The 16069-nt window shown below is 44.3% G+C and overlaps 2 long non-coding RNA genes and 3 other non-coding genes across 6 annotated transcripts in view; 1 reads left to right on the top strand and 4 right to left on the bottom strand.

Annotated features, from left to right (window-relative positions):
* Window positions 1–16069, top strand: part of LOC127979065 (uncharacterized) — a 232327-nt gene that overhangs the window by 5433 nt on the left and 210825 nt on the right. Inside the window, exon 1 of one of the 2 annotated variants that reach the window (XR_008158708.1) lies at window positions 11069–11341. The exons of the other annotated variant lie outside the window; for it this stretch is intronic. This is a non-coding gene — a long non-coding RNA (uncharacterized LOC127979065). Of the gene's footprint in view, window positions 1–11068; window positions 11342–16069 lie in introns of those variants that run through there. 2 annotated transcript variants of the gene reach the window in all.
* The window catches only part of LOC127979064 (uncharacterized), a 298949-nt gene that overhangs the window by 136583 nt on the left and 146297 nt on the right, over window positions 1–16069 (bottom strand). The window lies entirely within an intron of this gene.
* On the bottom strand, window positions 4381–4451 carry trnag-gcc (transfer RNA glycine (anticodon GCC)). The gene has a single exon. It is a non-coding gene; the product is annotated as a tRNA-Gly (tRNA).
* trnag-gcc (transfer RNA glycine (anticodon GCC)) lies at window positions 8437–8507 on the bottom strand. Its single transcript has one exon. It is a non-coding gene; the product is annotated as a tRNA-Gly (tRNA).
* On the bottom strand, window positions 15398–15468 carry trnag-gcc (transfer RNA glycine (anticodon GCC)). Its single transcript has one exon. It is a non-coding gene; the product is annotated as a tRNA-Gly (tRNA).

Raw genomic sequence — 16069 nt, 5'->3', positions numbered from 1 at the left:
TGCCTGCAGCCTTTTTATTGCCTTCAGGAGTTTTTCACAGGTGCATGAGCCATAATTGCTTGTACTTCGTTGAACAAGCATGGAAAAGCATTGTCTAGAGTGCTTCCACTAGTTCCCTGTAAAACACTGATAAGTTGCCCATTTCTAAAGTAGCAAGATACACTGCTTTGCTTCTGCTGGGAATCGAACCTGGGTCTCCTGCGCGGGAAACAACAACTATGACATTCAGCCACCAGTGAGTGAAGCTGCGCTGTACTCGTGGCTCTGGGGACAGATGCCGCTTATGAAGAACGACTAACATGGCCTTAAAAACACGACCTCTGCTGCATTGGCCTGGAATCGGACCCGGGTCTCTCGCGTGGCAGGCGAGAATTCTACCACTGAACCACCAATGCTCTATTTCTGCATGAATTCTACGAATTTATGTGGAAAATGCATCTCTTCAACTGGGTAATATCGACCAATGCTAAAGCTGAACAACTGACAGACAAACTGATCAAGTTCCATGGGTATTTGATGAACTGATATGAGCAAAAGTGTCTCTGAGCAAAGGGGAGTGGGGGAGGTCAATATCAAAAGTGAGAGGCGTTAACTTCTGTGGCCACCAGCTCCCTTAAGAACCACAGGGCACCTCAGCCTCCTGGACTGCACCAGATTTGTCAGTTCTTGCTGGGAGTCATTACCCTGCTCTTCCAACAAGCCACTGTCCAACTGTGACCTTGTAGCGCTGTCTTGGGGATCTTACATTACTTACCTTGCAGTTTATTCCACTTTCATGCAGATCAGCATTGACCCCCTGGACATTTTTCTTCTGGTGTTTTTTAGAGACAACAAACAGGTCAGTTTACTCTCATTGGTTTCTTTAAGCCTGACCTTTCTTGACTGCAGCCTTTTTATTGCCTTCAGGAGTTTTTCACAGGTGCATGAGCCATAATTGCTTGTACTTCGTTGAACAAGCATGGAAAAGCATTGTCTAGAGTGCTTCCACTAGTTCCCTGTAAAACACTGATAAGTTGCCCACTTCTAAAGTAGCAAGATACACTGCTTTGCTTCTGCTGGAAATCGAACCTGGGTCTCCTGCGCGGGAAACAACATCTCTGACATTCAGCCACCAGTGAGTGAAGCTGCGCTGTGCTCATGGCTCTGGGGACAGCTGCCGCTTATGAAGAACGACTAACATGGCCTTAAAAACACGACCTCTGCTGCATTGGCCGGGAATCGGACCCGGGTCTCCCGCGTGGCAGGCGAGAATTCTACCACTGAACCACCAATGCTCTATTTCTGCAAGAATTCTACGAATTTATGTGGAAAATGCATCTCTTCAACTGGGTAATATCGACCAATGCTAAAGCTGAACAACTGACAGACAAACTGATCAAGTTCCATGGGTATTTGATGAACTGATATGAGCAAAAGTGTCTCTGAGCAAAGGGGAGTGGGGGAGGTCAATATCAAAAGTGAGAGGCGTTAACTTCTGTGGCCACCAGCTCCCTTAAGAACCACAGGGCACCTCAGCCTCCTGGACTGCACCAGATTTGTCAGTTCTTGCTGGGAGTCATTACCCTGCTCTTCCAACAAGCCACTGTCCAACTGTGACCTTGTAGCGCTGTCTTGGGGATCTTACATTACTTACCTTGCAGTTTATTCCACTTTCATGCAGGTCAGCATTGACCCCCTGGACATTTTTCTTCTGGTGTTTTTTAGAGACAACAAACAGGTCAGTTTACTCTCATTGGTTTCTTTAAGCCTGACCTTTCTTGCCTGCAGCCTTTTTATTGCCTTCAGGAGTTTTTCACAGGTGCATGAGCCATAATTGCTTGTACTTCGTTGAACAAGCATGGAAAAGCATTGTCTAGAGTGCTTCCACTAGTTCCCTGTAAAACACTGATAAGTTGCCCACTTCTAAAGTAGCAAGATACACTGCTTTGCTTCTGCTGGGAATCGAACCTGGGTCTCCTGCGCGGGAAACAACAACTCTGACATTCAGCCACCAGTGAGAGAAGCTGTGGCCACCAACTTCTGTGGCCACCAGCTCCCTTAAGAACCACAGGGCACCTCAGCCTCCTGGACTGCACCAGATTTGTCAGTTCTTGCTGGGAGTCATTACCCTGCTCTTCCAACAAGCCACTGTCCAACTGTGACCTTGTAGCGCTGTCTTGGGGATCTTACATTACTTACCTTGCAGTTTATTCCACTTTCATGCAGATCAGCATTGACCCCCTGGACATTTTTCTTCTGGTGTTTTTTAGAGACAACAAACAGGTCAGTTTACTCTCATTGGTTTCTTTAAGCATGACCTTTCTTGCCTGCAGCCTTTTTATTGCCTTCAGGAGTTTTTCACAGGTGCATGAGCCATAATTGCTTGTACTTCGTTGAACAAGCATGGAAAAGCATTGTCTAGAGTGCTTCCACTAGTTCCCTGTAAAACACTGATAAGTTGCCCACTTCTAAAGTAGCAAGATACACTGCTTTGCTTCTGCTGGGATCGAACCTGGGTCTCCTGCGCGGGAAACAACAACTCTGACATTCAGCCACCAGTGAGAGAAGCTGCGCTGTGCTCGTGGCTCTGGGGACAGCTGCCGCTTATGAGGAACGACTAACATGGCCTTAAAAACACGACCTCTGCTGCATTGGCCGGGAATCGGACCCGGGTCTCCCGCGTGGCAGGCAAGGATTCTACCACTGAACCACCAATGCTCTATTTCTGCATGAATTCTACGAATTTATGTGGAAAATGCATCTCTTCAACTGGGTAATATCGACCAATGCTAAAGCTGAACAACTGACAGACAAACTGATCAAGTTCCATGGGTATTTGATGAACTGATATGAGCAAAAGTGTCTCTGAGCAAAGGGGAGTGGGGGAGGTCAATATCAAAAGTGAGAGGCGTTAACTTCTGTGGCCACCAGCTCCCTTAAGAACCACAGGGCACCTCAGCCTCCTGGACTGCACCAGATTTGTCAGTTCTTGCTGGGAGTCATTACCCTGCTCTTCCAACAAGCCACTGTCCAACTGTGACCTTGTACCGCTGTCTTGGGGATCTTACATTACTTACCTTGCAGTTTATTCCACTTTCATGCAGGTCAGCATTGACCCTGGACATTTTTCTTCTGGTGTTTTTTAGAGACAACAAACAGGTCAGTTTACTCTCATTGGTTTCTTTAAGCATGACCTTTCTTGCCTGCAGCCTTTTTATTGCCTTCAGGAGTTTTTCACAGGTGCATGAGCCATAATTGCTTGTACTTCGTTGAACAAGCATGGAAAAGCATTGTCTAGAGTGCTTCCACTAGTTCCCTGTAAAACACTGATAAGTTGCCCACTTCTAAAGTAGCAAGATACACTGCTTTGCTTCTGCTGGGAATCGAACCTGGGTCTCCTGCGCGGGAAACAAAAACTATGACATTCAGCCACCAGTGAGTGAAGCTGCGCTGTACTCGTGGCTCTGGGGACAGATGCCGCTTATGAAGAACGACTAACATGGCCTTAAAAACACGACCTCTGCTTCATTGGCCGGGAATCGGACCCGGGTCTCCCGCGTGGCAGGCGAGAATTCTACCACTGAACCACCAATGCTCTATTTCTGCATGAATTCTACAAATTTATGTGGAAAATGCATCTCTTCAACTGGGTAATATCAACCAATGCTAGAGCTGAACAACTGACAGACAAACTGATCAAGTTCCATGGGTATTTGATGAACTGATATGAGCAAAAGTGTCTCTGAGCAAAGGGGAGTGGGGGAGGTCAATATCAAAAGTGAGAGGCGTTAACTTCTGTGGCCACCAGCTCCCTTAAGAACCACAGGGCACCTCAGCCTCCTGGACTGCACCAGATTTGTCAGTTCTTGCTGGGAGTCATTACCCTGCTCTTCCAACAAGCCACTGTCCAACTGTGACCTTGTACCGCTGTCTTGGGGATCTTACATTACTTACCTTGCAGTTTATTCCACTTTCATGCAGGTCAGCATTGACCCTGGACATTTTTCTTCTGGTGTTTTTTAGAGACAACAAACAGGTCAGTTTACTCTCATTGGTTTCTTTAAGCATGACCTTTCTTGCCTGCAGCCTTTTTATTGCCTTCAGGAGTTTTTCACAGGTGCATGAGCCATAATTGCTTGTACTTCGTTGAACAAGCATGGAAAAGCATTGTCTAGAGTGCTTCCACTAGTTCCCTGTAAAACACTGATAAGTTGCCCACTTCTAAAGTAGCAAGATACACTGCTTTGCTTCTGCTGGGAATCGAACCTGGGTCTCCTGCGCGGGAAACAACAACTATGACATTCAGCCACCAGTGAGTGAAGCTGCGCTGTACTCGTGGCTCTGGGGACAGATGCCGCTTATGAAGAACGACTAACATGGCCTTAAAAACACGACCTCTGCTGCATTGGCCGGGAATCGGACCCGGGTCTCTCGCGTGGCAGGCGAGAATTCTACCACTGAACCACCAATGCTCTATTTCTGCATGAATTCTACGAATTTATGTGGAAAATGCATCTCTTCAACTGGGTAATATCGACCAATGCTAAAGCTGAACAACTGACAGACAAACTGATCAAGTTCCATGGGTATTTGATGAACTGATATGAGCAAAAGTGTCTCTGAGCAAAGGGGAGTGGGGGAGGTCAATATCAAAAGTGAGAGGCGTTAACTTCTGTGGCCACCAGCTCCCTTAAGAACCACAGGGCACCTCAGCCTCCTGGACTGCACCAGATTTGTCAGTTCTTGCTGGGAGTCATTACCCTGCTCTTCCAACAAGCCACTGTCCAACTGTGACCTTGTAGCGCTGTCTTGGGGATCTTACATTACTTACCTTGCAGTTTATTCCACTTTCATGCAGATCAGCATTGACCCCCTGGACATTTTTCTTCTGGTGTTTTTTAGAGACAACAAACAGGTCAGTTTACTCTCATTGGTTTCTTTAAGCCTGACCTTTCTTGACTGCAGCCTTTTTATTGCCTTCAGGAGTTTTTCACAGGTGCATGAGCCATAATTGCTTGTACTTCGTTGAACAAGCATGGAAAAGCATTGTCTAGAGTGCTTCCACTAGTTCCCTGTAAAACACTGATAAGTTGCCCACTTCTAAAGTAGCAAGATACACTGCTTTGCTTCTGCTGGAAATCGAACCTGGGTCTCCTGCGCGGGAAACAACATCTCTGACATTCAGCCACCAGTGAGTGAAGCTGCGCTGTGCTCATGGCTCTGGGGACAGCTGCCGCTTATGAAGAACGACTAACATGGCCTTAAAAACACGACCTCTGCTGCATTGGCCGGGAATCGGACCCGGGTCTCCCGCGTGGCAGGCGAGAATTCTACCACTGAACCACCAATGCTCTATTTCTGCAAGAATTCTACGAATTTATGTGGAAAATGCATCTCTTCAACTGGGTAATATCGACCAATGCTAAAGCTGAACAACTGACAGACAAACTGATCAAGTTCCATGGGTATTTGATGAACTGATATGAGCAAAAGTGTCTCTGAGCAAAGGGGAGTGGGGGAGGTCAATATCAAAAGTGAGAGGCGTTAACTTCTGTGGCCACCAGCTCCCTTAAGAACCACAGGGCACCTCAGCCTCCTGGACTGCACCAGATTTGTCAGTTCTTGCTGGGAGTCATTACCCTGCTCTTCCAACAAGCCACTGTCCAACTGTGACCTTGTAGCGCTGTCTTGGGGATCTTACATTACTTACCTTGCAGTTTATTCCACTTTCATGCAGGTCAGCATTGACCCCCTGGACATTTTTCTTCTGGTGTTTTTTAGAGACAACAAACAGGTCAGTTTACTCTCATTGGTTTCTTTAAGCATGACCTTTCTTGCCTGCAGCCTTTTTATTGCCTTCAGGAGTTTTTCACAGGTGCATGAGCCATAATTGCTTGTACTTCGTTGAACAAGCATGGAAAAGCATTGTCTAGAGTGCTTCCACTAGTTCCCTGTAAAACACTGATAAGTTGCCCACTTCTAAAGTAGCAAGATACACTGCTTTGCTTCTGCTGGGAATCGAACCTGGGTCTCCTGCGCGGGAAACAACAACTCTGACATTCAGCCACCAGTGAGAGAAGCTGTGGCCACCAACTTCTGTGGCCACCAGCTCCCTTAAGAACCACAGGGCACCTCAGCCTCCTGGACTGCACCAGATTTGTCAGTTCTTGCTGGGAGTCATTACCCTGCTCTTCCAACAAGCCACTGTCCAACTGTGACCTTGTAGCGCTGTCTTGGGGATCTTACATTACTTACCTTGCAGTTTATTCCACTTTCATGCAGATCAGCATTGACCCCCTGGACATTTTTCTTCTGGTGTTTTTTAGAGACAACAAACAAGTCAGTTTACTCTCATTGGTTTCTTTAAGCCTGACCTTTCTTGCCTGCAGCCTTTTTATTGCCTTCAGGAGTTTTTCACAGGTGCATGAGCCATAATTGCTTGTACTTCATTGAACAAGCATGGAAAAGCATTGTCTAGAGTGCTTCCACTAGTTCCCTGTAAAACACTGATAAGTTGCCCACTTCTAAAGTAGCAAGATACACTGCTTTGCTTCTGCTGGGAATCGAACCTGGGTCTCCTGCGCGGAAACAACATCTCTGACATTCAGCCACCAGTGAGTGAAGCTGCGCTGTGCTCATGGCTCTGGGGACAGCTGCCGCTTATGAAGAACGACTAACATGGCCTTAAAAACACGACCTCTGCTGCATTGGCCGGGAATCGGACCCGGGTCTCCCGCGTGGCAGGCGAGAATTCTACCACTGAACCACCAATGCTCTATTTCTGCAAGAATTCTACGAATTTATGTGGAAAATGCATCTCTTCAACTGGGTAATATCGACCAATGCTAAAGCTGAACAACTGACAGACAAACTGATCAAGTTCCATGGGTATTTGATGAACTGATATGAGCAAAAGTGTCTCTGAGCAAAGGGGAGTGGGGGAGGTCAATATCAAAAGTGAGAGGCGTTAACTTCTGTGGCCACCAGCTCCCTTAAGAACCACAGGGCACCTCAGCCTCCTGGACTGCACCAGATTTGTCAGTTCTTGCTGGGAGTCATTACCCTGCTCTTCCAACAAGCCACTGTCCAACTGTGACCTTGTACCGCTGTCTTGGGGATCTTACATTACTTACCTTGCAGTTTATTCCACTTTCATGCAGGTCAGCATTGACCCTGGACATTTTTCTTCTGGTGTTTTTTAGAGACAACAAACAGGTCAGTTTACTCTCATTGGTTTCTTTAAGCATGACCTTTCTTGCCTGCAGCCTTTTTATTGCCTTCAGGAGTTTTTCACAGGTGCATGAGCCATAATTGCTTGTACTTCGTTGAACAAGCATGGAAAAGCATTGTCTAGAGTGCTTCCACTAGTTCCCTGTAAAACACTGATAAGTTGCCCACTTCTAAAGTAGCAAGATACACTGCTTTGCTTCTGCTGGGAATCGAACCTGGGTCTCCTGCGCGGGAAACAACAACTATGACATTCAGCCACCAGTGAGTGAAGCTGCGCTGTACTCGTGGCTCTGGGGACAGATGCCGCTTATGAAGAACGACTAACATGGCCTTAAAAACACGACCTCTGCTGCATTGGCCGGGAATCGGACCCTGGTCTCCCGCGTGGCAGGCGAGAATTCTACCACTGAACCACCAATGCTCTATTTCTGCATGAATTCTACGAATTTATGTGGAAAATGCATCTCTTCAACTGGGTAATATCGACCAATGCTAAAGCTGAACAACTGACAGACAAACTGATCAAGTTCCATGGGTATTTGATGAACTGATATGAGCAAAAGTGTCTCTGAGCAAAGGGGAGTGGGGGAGGTCAATATCAAAAGTGAGAGGCGTTAACTTCTGTGGCCACCAGCTCCCTTAAGAACCACAGGGCACCTCAGCCTCCTGGACTGCACCAGATTTGTCAGTTCTTGCTGGGAGTCATTACCCTGCTCTTCCAACAAGCCACTGTCCAACTGTGACCTTGTACCGCTGTCTTGGGGATCTTACATTACTTACCTTGCAGTTTATTCCACTTTCATGCAGGTCAGCATTGACCCTGGACATTTTTCTTCTGGTGTTTTTTAGAGACAACAAACAGGTCAGTTTACTCTCATTGGTTTCTTTAAGCATGACCTTTCTTGCCTGCAGCCTTTTTATTGCCTTCAGGAGTTTTTCACAGGTGCATGAGCCATAATTGCTTGTACTTCGTTGAACAAGCATGGAAAAGCATTGTCTAGAGTGCTTCCACTAGTTCCCTGTAAAACACTGATAAGTTGCCCACTTCTAAAGTAGCAAGATACACTGCTTTGCTTCTGCTGGGAATCGAACCTGGGTCTCCTGCGCGGGAAACAACAACTATGACATTCAGCCACCAGTGAGTGAAGCTGCGCTGTACTCGTGGCTCTGGGGACAGATGCCGCTTATGAAGAACGACTAACATGGCCTTAAAAACACGACCTCTGCTGCATTGGCCGGGAATCGGACCCGGGTCTCTCGCGTGGCAGGCGAGAATTCTACCACTGAACCACCAATGCTCTATTTCTGCATGAATTCTACGAATTTATGTGGAAAATGCATCTCTTCAACTGGGTAATATCGACCAATGCTAAAGCTGAACAACTGACAGACAAACTGATCAAGTTCCATGGGTATTTGATGAACTGATATGAGCAAAAGTGTCTCTGAGCAAAGGGGAGTGGGGGAGGTCAATATCAAAAGTGAGAGGCGTTAACTTCTGTGGCCACCAGCTCCCTTAAGAACCACAGGGCACCTCAGCCTCCTGGACTGCACCAGATTTGTCAGTTCTTGCTGGGAGTCATTACCCTGCTCTTCCAACAAGCCACTGTCCAACTGTGACCTTGTAGCGCTGTCTTGGGGATCTTACATTACTTACCTTGCAGTTTATTCCACTTTCATGCAGATCAGCATTGACCCCCTGGACATTTTTCTTCTGGTGTTTTTTAGAGACAACAAACAGGTCAGTTTACTCTCATTGGTTTCTTTAAGCCTGACCTTTCTTGACTGCAGCCTTTTTATTGCCTTCAGGAGTTTTTCACAGGTGCATGAGCCATAATTGCTTGTACTTCGTTGAACAAGCATGGAAAAGCATTGTCTAGAGTGCTTCCACTAGTTCCCTGTAAAACACTGATAAGTTGCCCACTTCTAAAGTAGCAAGATACACTGCTTTGCTTCTGCTGGAAATCGAACCTGGGTCTCCTGCGCGGGAAACAACATCTCTGACATTCAGCCACCAGTGAGTGAAGCTGCGCTGTGCTCATGGCTCTGGGGACAGCTGCCGCTTATGAAGAACGACTAACATGGCCTTAAAAACACGACCTCTGCTGCATTGGCCGGGAATCGGACCCGGGTCTCCCGCGTGGCAGGCGAGAATTCTACCACTGAACCACCAATGCTCTATTTCTGCAAGAATTCTACGAATTTATGTGGAAAATGCATCTCTTCAACTGGGTAATATCGACCAATGCTAAAGCTGAACAACTGACAGACAAACTGATCAAGTTCCATGGGTATTTGATGAACTGATATGAGCAAAAGTGTCTCTGAGCAAAGGGGAGTGGGGGAGGTCAATATCAAAAGTGAGAGGCGTTAACTTCTGTGGCCACCAGCTCCCTTAAGAACCACAGGGCACCTCAGCCTCCTGGACTGCACCAGATTTGTCAGTTCTTGCTGGGAGTCATTACCCTGCTCTTCCAACAAGCCACTGTCCAACTGTGACCTTGTAGCGCTGTCTTGGGGATCTTACATTACTTACCTTGCAGTTTATTCCACTTTCATGCAGGTCAGCATTGACCCCCTGGACATTTTTCTTCTGGTGTTTTTTAGAGACAACAAACAGGTCAGTTTACTCTCATTGGTTTCTTTAAGCCTGACCTTTCTTGCCTGCAGCCTTTTTATTGCCTTCAGGAGTTTTTCACAGGTGCATGAGCCATAATTGCTTGTACTTCGTTGAACAAGCATGGAAAAGCATTGTCTAGAGTGCTTCCACTAGTTCCCTGTAAAACACTGATAAGTTGCCCACTTCTAAAGTAGCAAGATACACTGCTTTGCTTCTGCTGGGAATCGAACCTGGGTCTCCTGCGCGGGAAACAACAACTCTGACATTCAGCCACCAGTGAGAGAAGCTGCGCTGTGCTCGTGGCTCTGGGGACAGCTGCCGCTTATGAGGAACGACTAACATGGCCTTAAAAACACGACCTCTGCTGCATTGGCCGGGAATCGGACCCGGGTCTCCCGCGTGGCAGGCGAGAATTCTACCACTGAACCACCAATGCTCTATTTCTGCAAGAATTCTACGAATTTATGTGGAAAATGCATCTCTTCAACTGGGTAATATCGACCAATGCTAAAGCTGAACAACTGACAGACAAACTGATCAAGTTCCATGGGTATTTGATGAACTGATATGAGCAAAAGTGTCTCTGAGCAAAGGGGAGTGGGGGAGGTCAATATCAAAAGTGAGAGGCGTTAACTTCTGTGGCCACCAGCTCCCTTAAGAACCACAGGGCACCTCAGCCTCCTGGACTGCACCAGATTTGTCAGTTCTTGCTGGGAGTCATTACCCTGCTCTTCCAACAAGCCACTGTCCAACTGTGACCTTGTACCGCTGTCTTGGGGATCTTACATTACTTACCTTGCAGTTTATTCCACTTTCATGCAGGTCAGCATTGACCCTGGACATTTTTCTTCTGGTGTTTTTTAGAGACAACAAACAGGTCAGTTTACTCTCATTGGTTTCTTTAAGCATGACCTTTCTTGCCTGCAGCCTTTTTATTGCCTTCAGGAGTTTTTCACAGGTGCATGAGCCATAATTGCTTGTACTTCGTTGAACAAGCATGGAAAAGCATTGTCTAGAGTGCTTCCACTAGTTCCCTGTAAAACACTGATAAGTTGCCCACTTCTAAAGTAGCAAGATACACTGCTTTGCTTCTGCTGGGAATCGAACCTGGGTCTCCTGCGCGGGAAACAACAACTATGACATTCAGCCACCAGTGAGTGAAGCTGCGCTGTACTCGTGGCTCTGGGGACAGATGCCGCTTATGAAGAACGACTAACATGGCCTTAAAAACACGACCTCTGCTGCATTGGCCGGGAATCGGACCCGGGTCTCCCGCGCCGCGGCCTTGAATTGTTTAGCTAAACGGCCCTAAACCGTTTCCCATTCATTCTCAATGGTAGTGCTAAACCACTACGGATGTAATATACTGTCGGCCGCTAGCGCTCTCGTGGCGCTCTTCCGGTTTTGGGCACCGCGGGAAGTTTGAATTCGCAGAAGAAGGAGAAGAAGAAAACACACAACAGCGATCGCCTCCGTTGTTAAATTCAACGCATTCTCAAGCGTCTATCAAAGGTAAGATACTTTACATGATATCAGCTGACGTTTCGTTACCGTTAATGATGAAATCACGTTGGTAAACTTTGCTCGTTTCTAAACGGTTTACTATAGTTCAGCCTAGATAGATTTGTTTGCAAATTATGAATGAACATAGCCATGATTTACGTTTCTGTCTATTGTTTGTCATCGTTAACATGTCATCTGTTGATTACAAGTTGAATTATGAATGAAGTAAACATTATTTTCACTTTTGTGATGAGATTACATGTATTCCACTGTTCAAAAATGTTTTCTGACTATGGTTTTACTATAGTAACCATGATTTAGCCATGTTATTTTAGTAGAATCAAAACAATAAATGTACTATTGTTGTTATTGCATTGGCATTATATTTACAGGACAGTCATGAGACTTTAAATGAATATCAGTCTGCCAAGAACAGCAAGATTACTATAGTTTTACAATGAAACTGCATACAGTCTTACAGGATTTAAAAACTTTTATTTGTGAATATCATACAGTCCCAATGCTTACACACACACACAGAGACACACACATATATATATATATATATATAATATTATGTGTATCAATTTAAGTATTATTTATGTGTGTGAGTATGTTTGTTCGTGTCTGTAATATAGTTATAATTATTCCTTTTTTTAATATTGCTATATTGTTGTTGTTCTTTCAGAGAGCACTGCTTCTTCACTGATTGTGTCTTTGCTGTCATCTTTTCCTGGGACCCGAGCAGATCTTCAGTCAGAGACAGGTGAATATTTAACACATTAACAACAAACACACAAGAGTTCCTGCAGGTTTTAAAGTCTTAAAATGTCTTAATTTACCCTTACACAAATTAATGCCTTAAGAAAGTTTGAAAGGAATGAATCACTTCCTCTGAGTTTTGTCTTGTTTTCCAGTGCAGATATCTTTCAATCAATATGTAATTTATGATGCAAATGTAAAATGAAGTCTTGAAAAATGTAACTAATTAAATGAGTTTACTAAGGAGCCTCACACATGACATGCAGGAAAAAATATAAGGCTAAAACGTGTGTATGATTTACTAATTCATTCCCTCAATGTACTAAAACGTGCACACGATTACTATAGCGTTCCCTCGATTTACTATTGCCAGCAAATTAGTAAAGCATGCACACAATTTATTTTTTTTTTTCTTGCATGTCATGTGTGGGGCTCCTTAGTTTACACTTAAAACAATAAAAAAATATTTGTCAATGATTTACTATAACTTTTCTTTGAATTTAGGTGACCTTTTTCCCCAAATGGCAGATATTACTTCTTGTTATAATCACACAATTCTTTCAAACAAGTCTTTGTATTTCATGTAATTTTGTATCTCCAGTAAATGTATCTTTATTTAATAATATTTATGCATGTTCACTGGAAAACAAGGCAAAAACACTGAGGAAGAACAGCCTGTTTTGCAGCATGATCTGAACGTACAGTAACATATGAAATGTTGTAGTGTCTGGGAGCAGAGGCTTTCAGTGCGTTTCTGTCAAATTAAATTATGAATATATGTTGGAAGTTGTGTTTTCAAACTCTGAAGTTAATACTACTATCCAGACATTTCCATTTACAGAACATATTTGTGTTTTTCCTCATTTGTTCCCTTTAAATTTGATTTGCTTGGTTTTAAAAAGGTCTTAACTTCACCTTCATAAACCTGAAGTAACTCTGTTTCCTTACACATTAAACTCAATATTCAGCTTGTTGTAGACCCCACTGGTTCTCTGTCTGTGTCCTTGCTGTCCTCATCTCATGGGTCTCATGTGGAGCCTCACTCTGAATGTTCATGATGCAGAAATTGATCACATGTTTCCCCTCTGTATAGGAGCTACATGTATGTCACCTCTGCATGTGCTGGCCGTACCTGACCTGTGAAGACTGCTGACAGGGTGTTTGTAATGGACAACGAACGCTGAGCCTATCGACAACGTGCTTAATAATCACCACAGGAAGACATCCTAACAGCACGCTCCATATGACCACAAAACTACACGTCACATTATGTCAAGCACCTGACCACACTGCTGAACACCAGTTCTTCATTAAACACGACTGCAGAGAAGTAAACACCAGGATGTCATTCCAAGACTTTATGGAAATGGAGCACTTTAGACTGAACTGAAGGACACAAAGAAACAGGACTGCAAAAACACGAAAGGCCTGGAGATGAACACGTTGTTCACTTGTGCAGATTTTGTGAAATGGAACTTAGCCAGGATCCAAACAGTCCTCACACACACACACACACACACACACACACACACACACACACACACACACACACACACACACACACACACACACACACACACACACACACACACACACACACACACACACACACACACACACACACAGGCTATCCTGAAATAAGTTCAAAAAAGTTTTTGAAAAAAAGTAAAGCTAAAGTCTTCTTTATTTACCAACATCATGGCATTGAGAAAGAGGTGACCTGGAAAGAGTCTAAAGAAAAATACGAGATATTAATTTGCAGCTTATTTAGCAATATTTAACTCATGTATATACTGTATATTTTAATTTTTCAGTGTGAGATTGTAATATCTATTTATATTGTCAGAATTCTTTTTTCTATTTAATTATTTTGGCTTGATCTTAAAAGGTGCTAAAAGCATTTAATAAACACAACTGAAAAATACAAATTGCTTCACGAGTGCTGTTTCCACTTCGTATGACTAATATTTTACAGTGTCTATGGTTTTGAAAACTCTTACTTGATCAGTTATCTTAAGTGTGACTTACATTATTCCATCAATCAATTTTCACTCAGTACTTGAATATTACTCAGTTAAATTAAATTTTCTTCAATTTACATTTGAAAAGTAATTTAATATAACCATTTGTGTTTTTATATAATCATGTAATGTATACTAGCATTATTTTACTGTGTTTATTTTATATAATCCTTTGCTTTGTAATCCAAAAAGGAAAGACATGAATTTCAAAAACTTTGTAGCTGTAAGATGTTGTTAAATGTTAGATTTTTTTTATTTATTAAAAAGCATAAAGCGGAGTTTAATAATAGTTTAGACCTGTGTGAGTGGGATTCGAACCCCGGTCCAAATGAATGCATGAAAAAATCTGATTGGCTGTGATGTAATTTCCGCTCTTTGGCCGGCTGCTGCAGTCTGATTGGCTGTCAGCGCATGACAACTATTCGCGGCTGGCCCCCGCGTGGCAGGCGAGAATTCTACCACTGAACCACCAATGCTCTATTTCTGCATGAATTCTACGAATTTATGTGGAAAATGCATCTCTTCAACTGGGTAATATCGACCAATGCTAAAGCTGAACAACTGACAGACAAACTGATCAAGTTCCATGGGTATTTGATGAACTGATATGAGCAAAAGTGTCTCTGAGCAAAGGGGAGTGGGGGAGGTCAATATCAAAAGTGAGAGGCGTTAACTTCTGTGGCCACCAGCTCCCTTAAGAACCACAGGGCACCTCAGCCTCCTGGACTGCACCAGATTTGTCAGTTCTTGCTGGGAGTCATTACCCTGCTCTTCCAACAAGCCACTGTCCAACTGTGACCTTGTACCGCTGTCTTGGGGATCTTACATTACTTACCTTGCAGTTTATTCCACTTTCATGCAGGTCAGCATTGACCCTGGACATTTTTCTTCTGGTGTTTTTTAGAGACAACAAACAGGTCAGTTTACTCTCATTGGTTTCTTTAAGCATGACCTTTCTTGCCTGCAGCCTTTTTATTGCCTTCAGGAGTTTTTCACAGGTGCATGAGCCATAATTGCTTGTACTTCGTTGAACAAGCATGGAAAAGCATTGTCTAGAGTGCTTCCACTAGTTCCCTGTAAAACACTGATAAGTTGCCCACTTCTAAAGTAGCAAGATACACTGCTTTGCTTCTGCTGGGAATCGAACCTGGGTCTCCTGCGCGGGAAACAACAACTATGACATTCAGCCACCAGTGAGTGAAGCTGCGCTGTACTCGTGGCTCTGGGGACAGATGCCGCTTATGAAGAACGACTAACATGGCCTTAAAAACACGACCTCTGCTGCATTGGCCGGGAATCGGACCCGGGTCTCTCGCGTGGCAGGCGAGAATTCTACCACTGAACCACCAATGCTCTATTTCTGCATGAATTCTACGAATTTATGTGGAAAATGCATCTCTTCAACTGGGTAATATCGACCAATGCTAAAGCTGAACAACTGACAGACAAACTGATCAAGTTCCATGGGTATTTGATGAACTGATATGAGCAAAAGTGTCTCTGAGCAAAGGGGAGTGGGGGAGGTCAATATCAAAAGTGAGAGGCGTTAACTTCTGTGGCCACCAGCTCCCTTAAGAACCACAGGGCACCTCAGCCTCCTGGACTGCACCAGATTTGTCAGTTCTTGCTGGGAGTCATTACCCTGCTCTTCCAACAAGCCACTGTCCAACTGTGACCTTGTAGCGCTGTCTTGGGGATCTTACATTACTTACCTTGCAGTTTATTCCACTTTCATGCAGATCAGCATTGACCCCCTGGACATTTTTCTTCTGGTGTTTTTTAGAGACAACAAACAGGTCAGTTTACTCTCATTGGTTTCTTTAAGCCTGACCTTTCTTGACTGCAGCCTTTTTATTGCCTTCAGGAGTTTTTCACAGGTGCATGAGCCATAATTGCTTGTACTTCGTTGAACAAGCATGGAAAAGCATTGTCTAGAGTGCTTCCACTAGTTCCC

The sequence above is a fragment of the Carassius gibelio genome, chromosome B19, assembly GCF_023724105.1.
Source record: "Carassius gibelio isolate Cgi1373 ecotype wild population from Czech Republic chromosome B19, carGib1.2-hapl.c, whole genome shotgun sequence".
Taxonomy (NCBI): domain Eukaryota; kingdom Metazoa; phylum Chordata; class Actinopteri; order Cypriniformes; family Cyprinidae; genus Carassius; species Carassius gibelio.
The sequence above is the reverse complement of the archived record's forward strand: the minus strand, read 5'-3'. Positions and strand labels throughout refer to the sequence as shown.